The sequence below is a fragment of the Echinops telfairi genome, unplaced genomic scaffold (assembly GCF_000313985.2).
Source record: "Echinops telfairi isolate 266 unplaced genomic scaffold, ASM31398v2 ScPeMD7_3533;HRSCAF=4204_0, whole genome shotgun sequence".
In the NCBI taxonomy this organism is placed as follows: Eukaryota; Metazoa; Chordata; class Mammalia; order Afrosoricida; family Tenrecidae; genus Echinops; species Echinops telfairi.
Window position 1 is genome coordinate 51,295,541 of NW_022107431.1, and position 9,388 is coordinate 51,304,928.

Below are 9,388 nucleotides of genomic sequence, written 5' to 3' on the forward strand. Positions count from 1 at the left end.
TCTTAGGTCACACATGCTGGTGTGCTTTCATATGGATTTAGCTGACACCTTATTTAGATGGCTAAATTTTTAACATTTGCAAATCCACAATCCATGTATTATGGCCTAAACAATTTTCCTATACATGTATACTTTCTCTCAATAGTGGTTTATATTCTATACTAGTGGCTAAATTAATGGTAATATCAATTGAATTACCATCTACCCCACAAGGATAATTTATAATGTCCTTCAACAAAATTAATAATAATGTCTTTAAAGCGAGCCATAGATATATGAATAGATTTTGAGCCTTTCTTACTTGTTTCCCCAGTCTAAGAACAATGAATTCTTACGACATCGCCCTACTCAATACCTGCCCTCATGAAATAATCACTGAAGATCTGGGTGCTGTAGCAAAGTGTGGTGAAAAAGCAGATGCCAGGCAGAGTAACATCCGGGGACTTAAAATCTTGTCTAAAAACCATCCTCTTCTCCATGGGCACATTCTGATCTCATTTCTTCTAGCTTCTTCTGCTTTGTTCTTTCTCCTGGCAGTCTATGGTATTTTCAGCAGGCTTTGCCAGCACAACAATTTGCAAACATCAATGCTTTCTGTATTTTACATTATCTAGCTTCAGAATGTATACGAGGTGCTTGAAAAACTGCGGATTGGGTTAAGCGCACATCGGTCATCAAAGTGACGTTCTTTAAAGGTGTTATACAGGAACTTTCCTTCCGTTTGGTCAGGGAAACACGCTAAAGTACATATAGCATAATAGCAATGAGCTGGTTGTTCTTGTTGTTGCCTGTCACAAATAAGTCTTTTATTGTTGTTATTGTTATTTTATATTGCGTTATCATGGAAACAGTTCGCACCAAATACAGTAGAACCCCAGTATTCAACCACATCAGTACTCAACATAATTGGATCTGGATGTGGAATGTCATAAAGTTTTGCATCAGAACTCAAACGAATCACTGGAGTCCGACCTGACGCAGGTGATTTTTGGAAACAAAGCAGTTAGGGTTTCTGTCTCTGGCACTGTTAGTGCCCATTGTTTAAAACTTTTGCAGCTGTATTCCAAGTGTTTTGCTATAATTTTCTTGAATTTTTTGGCTTCCTGTACTGTTTTTAGATGAACATGGGTCCTGAGAAAGAGTTTTTTGAAAAGAATCATCATGATAAGGAACTTGTTAACCTACTTAATTGATATTGTTGATGATAAATTAGTAAACCCTTTTAGAAAACAGTTAAGAAAATGCCAACAGCAGACCACATTAGACAGATTTTTTTTTTTTTTTGAGATAGCCAGCCAGGCCCTAGTGATAAAGGGCAAAGATGGGGGGCAAAAACCTTCCTGAAAAGCAACTACCAGTTGATGGAAGGGGGTTCCCCTTCCAAACAGTGACTCTCCATCCCTCCTCTCCACGTCCATGTCCACAGAGCCAGATCTTTATGTATCTCAAGGTATGGGCCAAACTGTAGTTGTTAAAACCGTTTTTAACGGTGTGTTTCTTATTTAAATGATATTATTTAACTCTGAACTTATTTACTTTGAAATTTCTGTGTCATGTTTTGTATAAAAAGGCAAGGTTAGGGTATAAACTTTAAAGTTGGTGGTCCAGAGAGGACTAATCCATTTTCAGTTATTTCTTATGGCAAAAATTTGTTTGGAACTCAACTGCATCCCATCTCGACGCTCCTTCTAGAATTGATTAGCATCATGGTCTAGGGTTCTACTGTAATAAAGATAGACACTTGATTACAAATTACACATATTTATCGAGGTCTTAATATGGGCAACAACTGAAGAAAGTACAAAAAGAGAATATCAGAAACCAGTAGAGCGGTTGCATAGGAACATTCACCTCAGTCGTGTAGAGACTGTGGTAGCGTTCCATTTGGTGTTGTGGCAACTGATGCGAAATGAAGCAAGGAGGAGTCAGATGTAATTCCACGAAAGGTGATGCTCTCGTTGAATCTCGAAAGACAAGGTAGAGACCTCGAAATCACTTGCAGTCAGCTCCGAGCTGTGGAAAACCGATAAAAAAAGAAAGTTATCAATTATGGAAAGGCTAAGTTTAGACTTGAGTTCTCCCTATGGTCAGTGAGTTTTCCTAAACTCCATAATTTTTACTTTGTAATATGTTTAAAGTTCAAAAACATTAAGCCTGCACGAAAGAATCAGATGATCTATTTATATCTGTAGGCTGTTTATAAACAAAAACAAACAAAAATACCCAATACCCACAACCCACAAAGGAAAATTTAAAATGTGACATAATTATTATTGACTAAAGGGGAAAATTAGTGAATGGAAGATAAAAATATTTCCATATTATTTAGTTGTTATTTCATAGTTTTTAATATGCTCAATATCTTAAACTCCCTTGTCTATCACTTTATATAAGCAACAGAAAAAAACCTTAGCCTGAAAACAGCTATTTTTATTATCCATAGCATATTTGGATCAGAGTAGCTAATAGTGCTGGAGAAAGTGGGAAAGAGGTATCTTATCTATCATCTCATTTTTATTTTCTTCTCTTTTTCTTGAGTATCTCAATTTCTTTTCATGTGATAATGTGCTCTCTATTATTAGCATACCTTTAATAATCATCTGTTGCTTTCCTTTCACTTTCCTATCTTAAGCAATTTTCCGCCTATCTACCTAAAGACCAAATTGAGAGATCTGGTGGAACCAGCACTGTATCAAATACCACACTTCTAGGCTGTCTGACAGCCAGTTATTTGAGCTGTTTTCCTCTCTCCGTTGGAGGGTCTAATTTTCTGTTTCCATCTGGACTTTGGAGTCTGTCATTCCCGTGGTCTCAGAAAACCTGTATTGTGGATTAATCTTTCTTTTTTCTGGCGGTGTTTCCTTTATCACTCAGATAAATATTTTTCACTATCTTTAAAATATTCTCCAGAAGAGTGCAGTGAAATATAAATAATAATGAATATTCTGTCCACTATATATTGCAGCTATTGATCTATCTCACTTCTCCTCAAATTAATTTTAAAAATAGCAGCAAACAGAGAAACTTTTTTCTTGCTAGTTCTTTCTCTATTGCTCATTCACTCTTAACCTGCTGCAACCTGCAGCTGGTGTAATTGGTCCATGAATGAAACCACGGCTAATAATGCTAGCATCTCTCTTTGAGCTCCTAGAATAGATAGGTCTGATGCTTATCTTACTTAACTTCTCATTCTTCATTGTGGTACGTTCATCTTTTTGAAATATTTTTCCTGACTTCAAAAATAGCCACTCTGATTTCTCCCTAATTTTCTCATTACAAACTTGCAATTGTGCTTTCTACTTGGGTAACAGGGTTTACCATTCAAGGATTGGTCCTATGCCCTCTCTTTTTAAGCTATATTCTATCCCACATTGTTCTACTTATATACATGACTATTATTTTAATCTGCAAGTAGAAAACTCATAAATTTGTTCATTATTAAGAATTTGATTTTGAGCTCCATACTTATATATAATTCTCATTTTTTTTTACCTCGAAGGAGCTTCAAGTTGAATATATTAAAGGGCTGAACTTGATGTTTACCTCCTCCACTCAATATTTCATGTTGCTCTAATATCTGAAACGCCAGTGAATGGTAACAACACCCAGTCTTTGTTCAAGTTAAAAACGAAGCCATCATTTGGCATCTTCTTTTTAGTTGACGCATATACTCAACTGATCACTAAGTCTTATTGGTTTTCCTTTCTAAAAATATTTTAACTTGATTACTACAATCATCTCTTCCTTCTACTTCCAAATTTATTTCTCAAAGTGAACTCACAGTGATCTTTGAAGAACTCTAGTCTGATCAAGAAAAGTTACCTTTCAAAATTATTCATACTTTCTTTTTTACAGCTTTTAAGTAATAGATGCTTAAAATGCAACTTACACAGAACATTAATTATTTTAACATGTATATAATTCATTGTTGTTGTTGGTTATAAACATTTAAAAAATGGAAAACCATTACTACTAATTCAGAGTATTTTTATGAACCCTAAAGAAACCCTATTTCCAGTAGCAGTCATTCTGCATTCTTTTCATGTCTCATCCTTGGACAACCACTAATCTATTTTGCTTCAATGGATTTAACTATTCTGGGCATTTCATATAAATGGAATCATGAATTCCGACTATTCTTTCAGTGCAGATAAAGATGTTTTAACATAAATTCTTTAACGCTGCACAGTCTGGCCATTTTATTTCTTCAAATTTCATGTGAAATTACAGTCTTCCTATCAGTTTCATGAGTAGAACTGTGCTTCTTTTCTTACTCTCTGTTTGCTCTCAAATATCTTCCTGTCAAAGATCTCTTTGCATGTTTTCTGTTCACATAGTAACTCTGACTCACTGTTCAAATCTAAACATCACTGTCATATTTTCAGGAAAGCCTTCATCAGCCCCTCTGCCTAGGTCAACTATCCCAAGTACAGCATCTAGGCTCTGGTGCTTCAGTTCTGTAGTATTTAGTCTACCTATTTTATTTGATTTTCTAATTATTTGATAAATGCCACACTTTTCTATAGGTCAAATGTGATAGGAGCTGGGACTACATTTTGTTGTTGTTGTTTTGTGGCATGATAGCCCTATTATTTAGCCTAAAGTCTCACATATGGCAAGAGCTCATAAAAATTTACTGAATAAAAAAAAAAAAAAAGAAAATTTACTGAATAAGTAAAATGAATTTTACATAACAAGATTTTTCGCAGATAGACACTGACTGGCATTAATGCTGACATTAGAAAATATAAAGCCAAATTTAGAAATGGGAAGCTAAGGAACATGTAAATGGGGTTGGGATCTGGCATCCTAGGATGGATTGTAGTTCCTCCCTCTATACCTCTTGTACCCTCGTTCCCATCTCTAAAGAGAGCGTTACATTTGCCATTTTCACATTCCAGACTAAGTCAAAGACGCAAATGAGATCATGGATTTCTCTGTGGTTTGCAAACCGGATGGCATAGTGATGTTATTATGTTTTTCTTCAATTGCTGATAAATATTCAATAATCTTGATCTTTCTTGTTATTTCCAAGATATAAAAACAGATTGTGTGGCACAATTGGAAGAATAATAAATTTTCCCTATTTGTGGGCATTCCACATATTTAGCGGGGAGATTAAATCTCATTTCTTGATTGAAAAGAACATGAAATTCACTTGTAAATTTTGAAAAAGAGAAGTGATTGGATCAAAAGAAAAAACTAAAATGACATACAACCATGGGATTAGATAGTAGCAAAAACAATTAATACTGGCAGAGATCTCTGAGATCATAGCTTTCAGTGAACCAACAAGATGTCTTTGCTGACATAAAGTGGTGAAAGTCTTATTTAGGGGGAATATAATTCATATTTATAAAGATGGAAATCTATCATATTGTCATCATATAAATATTATTTATAATCTAAAACCGTGATTGGCTATGACTCAGAATTGACTTAATGTATAAGGTAATCACTGCTATGGGCTTGAGAGTCAACTAGAATAGAGTCAAACTGTCCCTTGGGGGTTCAGAGGCTATGAGGCTTTGTAGGAGCAGAATGCCTCGTTTCCCCCTACAGAATCACTGGTGAGTTTGAACTGCTGAGTTTGCAGTTCATCTAACTTTATAGCTAACTCATTAAACCACCACGGATCTCTGTATAGAACAATGAACGTTTTAATTTAGAAATTATTCTATTTTATTGTTAATTAAATATACTACAATACTATAATCCAATTACTCTTCTGGGTTTTACTTACTTAAAAACTAAATCTCTGTCAGTCTGTTGCACTGTGATGGCTGTGTGTTGCTGTGACTCGGGAAGCTATGCCACTGGTATTCCAAATATCAGCAGGGTCACCCAAACTGAGCAAGTTTCCACAGAACTTTAAGCCTCTGAAAGACTGCAAAGAAGGTATCATCTGTCCACTCCATAAGAATTAGACTTTTAAAACCTTATTCATGGTATCAAAATATTGTGAGCTACTGAAAGCCTAGTGAATCGAAACACAATATTGCGAGAGACAGGGCTAGAAGATGACCTTGTTAGCTCAGAAGGCTCTTGTAATATCACGGAGGAAGAGCTGCCTTCTCAAAGTAAAGTTACCATGAACACCTGTAGGGGGAAAGCCTGGGGGCATCCATTCATAACTGGGCATGACTCCAAATGAGAAGAAACAACTTCAAAAATCTGATAATCAGAACTTGGGCTGTAGGAAATATGAATCTAGGAAAATTGGAAGTAGTAAATAATGAGATGACGCACATCAAGATTGATATCTTAGGTGTTGGTGAGCTGAAATGGAGTGGTATTGGCCATTTTGGATCAGAAAATCATACATTTCCTATGCAGAGGATGACACAATCAAGAATGGCATTGCATTCATCGACAAAAAAGAACATTTCAAATCCATCTTGAAGTACAATGTTGTTTATAATAGATTATGTTTCTTTGTAGTTCGGAAAATCCAATCAGGACAACTCTTACTCAAATTATGCACCAACCACTAAAACCAGTGATGAAGAAATGGTAGGATTCAACCTACATTTTCTGTCTGAAATTGTTCCAACAAGCAATCAAGACACAATGATAATTAATGGAGACATGAATACAAAATTTGGAAATAAAAAGGAAAAACCTTAGTTGGAAAATATAATCTTGGTGATAAAAATAAAACTGAGATGGCAAGACAGAATTTTGCAAGGCTAACAACTTGTTCATAGCAAATGCCTTTTTCCAACAGCACAAATGTCGACTATATGCATGGACTTTTCCAGATGGAACACACGGAAATCAAATTGACAGCATATGTGTGGAGAGGTTATGGAGAAGCTCAATATCAGCAGCTAAAACCAGGCCAAGGACTAACTGTAGAACAGACCATCAACTGCTAATATGACAGTTCATGTTTAAGTTAAGAAACATTAAAACAAGTCCACTTTGTTTTAGTCAAAGTTCTACTTTACGTCTATCCCACTTGAAATTTGAGAACATCTCAAGAACAGATTTGATACATCGAACATTCATGACAGAAGACCTGATGAGCTATGGGAGGACATCAAGGACTTCGTTTACTAAGAAAACAAAAGGGCACTGAAGACAAACAAGAAAGAAAGGGAGAAAGACAACGATGGTTTGAGCAGTACATTGACGAGGAGCTGCCAGGATTCAGACCAGATTCAGATGAGTTCGTGAATCGAGGGATATCATTGCTGATACCAGATGGATCTGGACTCAAAGAGGATAATACTTGAAGTATGTTTATTTGTATGTTTGCTTTTATTGACTAGCCCAAGGCATAGATTGTGTGGAAATAACAAATTATGGATATCCTTAAGAAAAATGGGAATTCCAGAACACTTGATTGGGCTTACGCAGAACTTGTACAGATCAAGAGGCAGTTGTGTGAGCGGAACCAGGGAATATTGCCTGGCTGAAAATGAGCACAAGTGTATCCTCTCATCACATTGATTCAATATGTATGTCGAGAAAAGAATCAGAGAAGCTGACTTACATGATGAAGAATATGGCATCAGGATTAGAGAAAGTCTTATTAGCCTGCAATATGTAGAAAACACAACCTCGCTTGCTGAAAGTGAGGAGGACTTGAAGCACTGGCTGATGATGATCAAGGATTGCAGCCTTCTGTATGGATTCTGACTCAATGTAAAGAAATCCTCACAAGTGGACCACTAGACAACATCATGATAAATGAAGAAACGTTTAAAGTTGTCCAGGATTATGTCTAACTTGGATCCAGAATGAATGCTCATGGGAATAGCAGGCACAAGATCAACAGACACATGGTGTTAGGTAAATTTGCTGCACAAGACATCTTTTGAGTATGTTACTTTGAGGATGGAGGTGAGCCTTCCCAAATCATAATATTTTCAATTGCTTCATGTTCATGTAAAAGTTGGACATTGAATAAAGAAGACCAATGAAGAATCAATGCATTTGAGTTGTAGTACTAAAGAAGAATATAGAATTTACTATGGACTGCTAAAAGCACAAACTGATCTGTTTGGAAGAGGCAAGGTGAGACTACTCCTTAGTGGCCAGGAGGGAAAGACTTTGTCTTAATACTTTGACATGCTGTCAGGAGAGACCAATTCCTCGAGAAGGACATCATGTTTGGTAAAGCAGAGGGACAATGAGAAAGAGGAAAGCCCTCAAGGAGATTGATTGTCACCATAGCTGCAATAATGCTCTCAAGCACAGGAACAGCGGTAGGATGGCACAGAACCGGGCAGTGTTTTGTTCTTCTGTGCATTGGGTCACTGTGGGCCAGAACGGACTCAGTCACACCCACCTACAACAACAAAGAATTAAAGTCTCAGGAAAACTCATGGGAGAGTTCTGCCCCATTCTAAAGGGCCATTATGAGTTGGAATCAACTCAATGACGGTGATTTAGAGTTTAAAGTATATTCTTAAGTATTTCAGAAAATGAATCTTACCTATAGAGTTAAAACTAGCTTCTATGTAAGAAATAAATCAAGACTAAGGAAAAGAATTATAAAAGTACCATCAATAATACAACAAATAGATAGATGGGTTGGAAAGAGGGTTTGAAAATAGTTCAGAGAGTAAAAAAACAACAATAAAAAAGCATGAAAGGTATGAAAGGCATTCTAGAGGGGCCAATGTTTTTAAAATAAGACTTACGTAAAGTAAAGAAGAGGCAATGAAAGAGAGGAATTAATGTAACATGTTTTATGAAAAGCCTCCACAGAGATAGAAAATAACTAAAATGTAATATAGTAAATAGAGCCACACTGATTCTAGATCCATCTTAATGAAAGTTCACAATTAAAATGAACACAGAAGGACATGTCAATAAAGGGAATATGAAAAAAAAGGATGAGTTTGAGGAAGATATCAGAGTTTTAATACATAATATACAAGAAACCAAACAGCAAAGTTTTTAAATTCTGAGCAATTTGTTTTTGAATATGGGAATCTTACCTCCTTTAGATTTTTAAGCATGGGTGAACGTAAAATGGGGACATTTTCAGAAAGGCAAGACTAGAAATTTAACTTCTTAGTAATTTTTAAATTACTAAGAAATAAACTCCAGCAAAACATAAATGGAAACTAAGACATCATGCAAACCCAAAACCATGAAATTAACTTGGAATACTACGCAGAAAATACCAGAATGGAAAAATGTATACCAGGCTCAGAAAAGATGGCAGTAGAAGTTTGCTTTGAAAAAGAAAAAAATATCCTACCCAACATATTTTACCAACTAAGTACATAAATGACTTAGTTTTTTGGACAAGAACACATTCATTTTGTCAAGGGGATAGAAGAAGGGGGAAGCAGAGGAAGAAGTTGAAGAACAGAGAAGGAGGTGGAACAAGAAGACGGAAACATGAAAACAGCAGGCACTCACTAAAGCG

At 35.8% G+C, this 9,388-nt stretch overlaps 1 pseudogene; it reads right to left on the reverse strand.

The window, feature by feature from the left end:
* Positions 1-1,925: 1,925 nt before the first annotated feature.
* Positions 1,926-9,388, reverse strand: part of LOC101649171 — an 11,029-nt pseudogene continuing 3,566 nt past the window's right edge.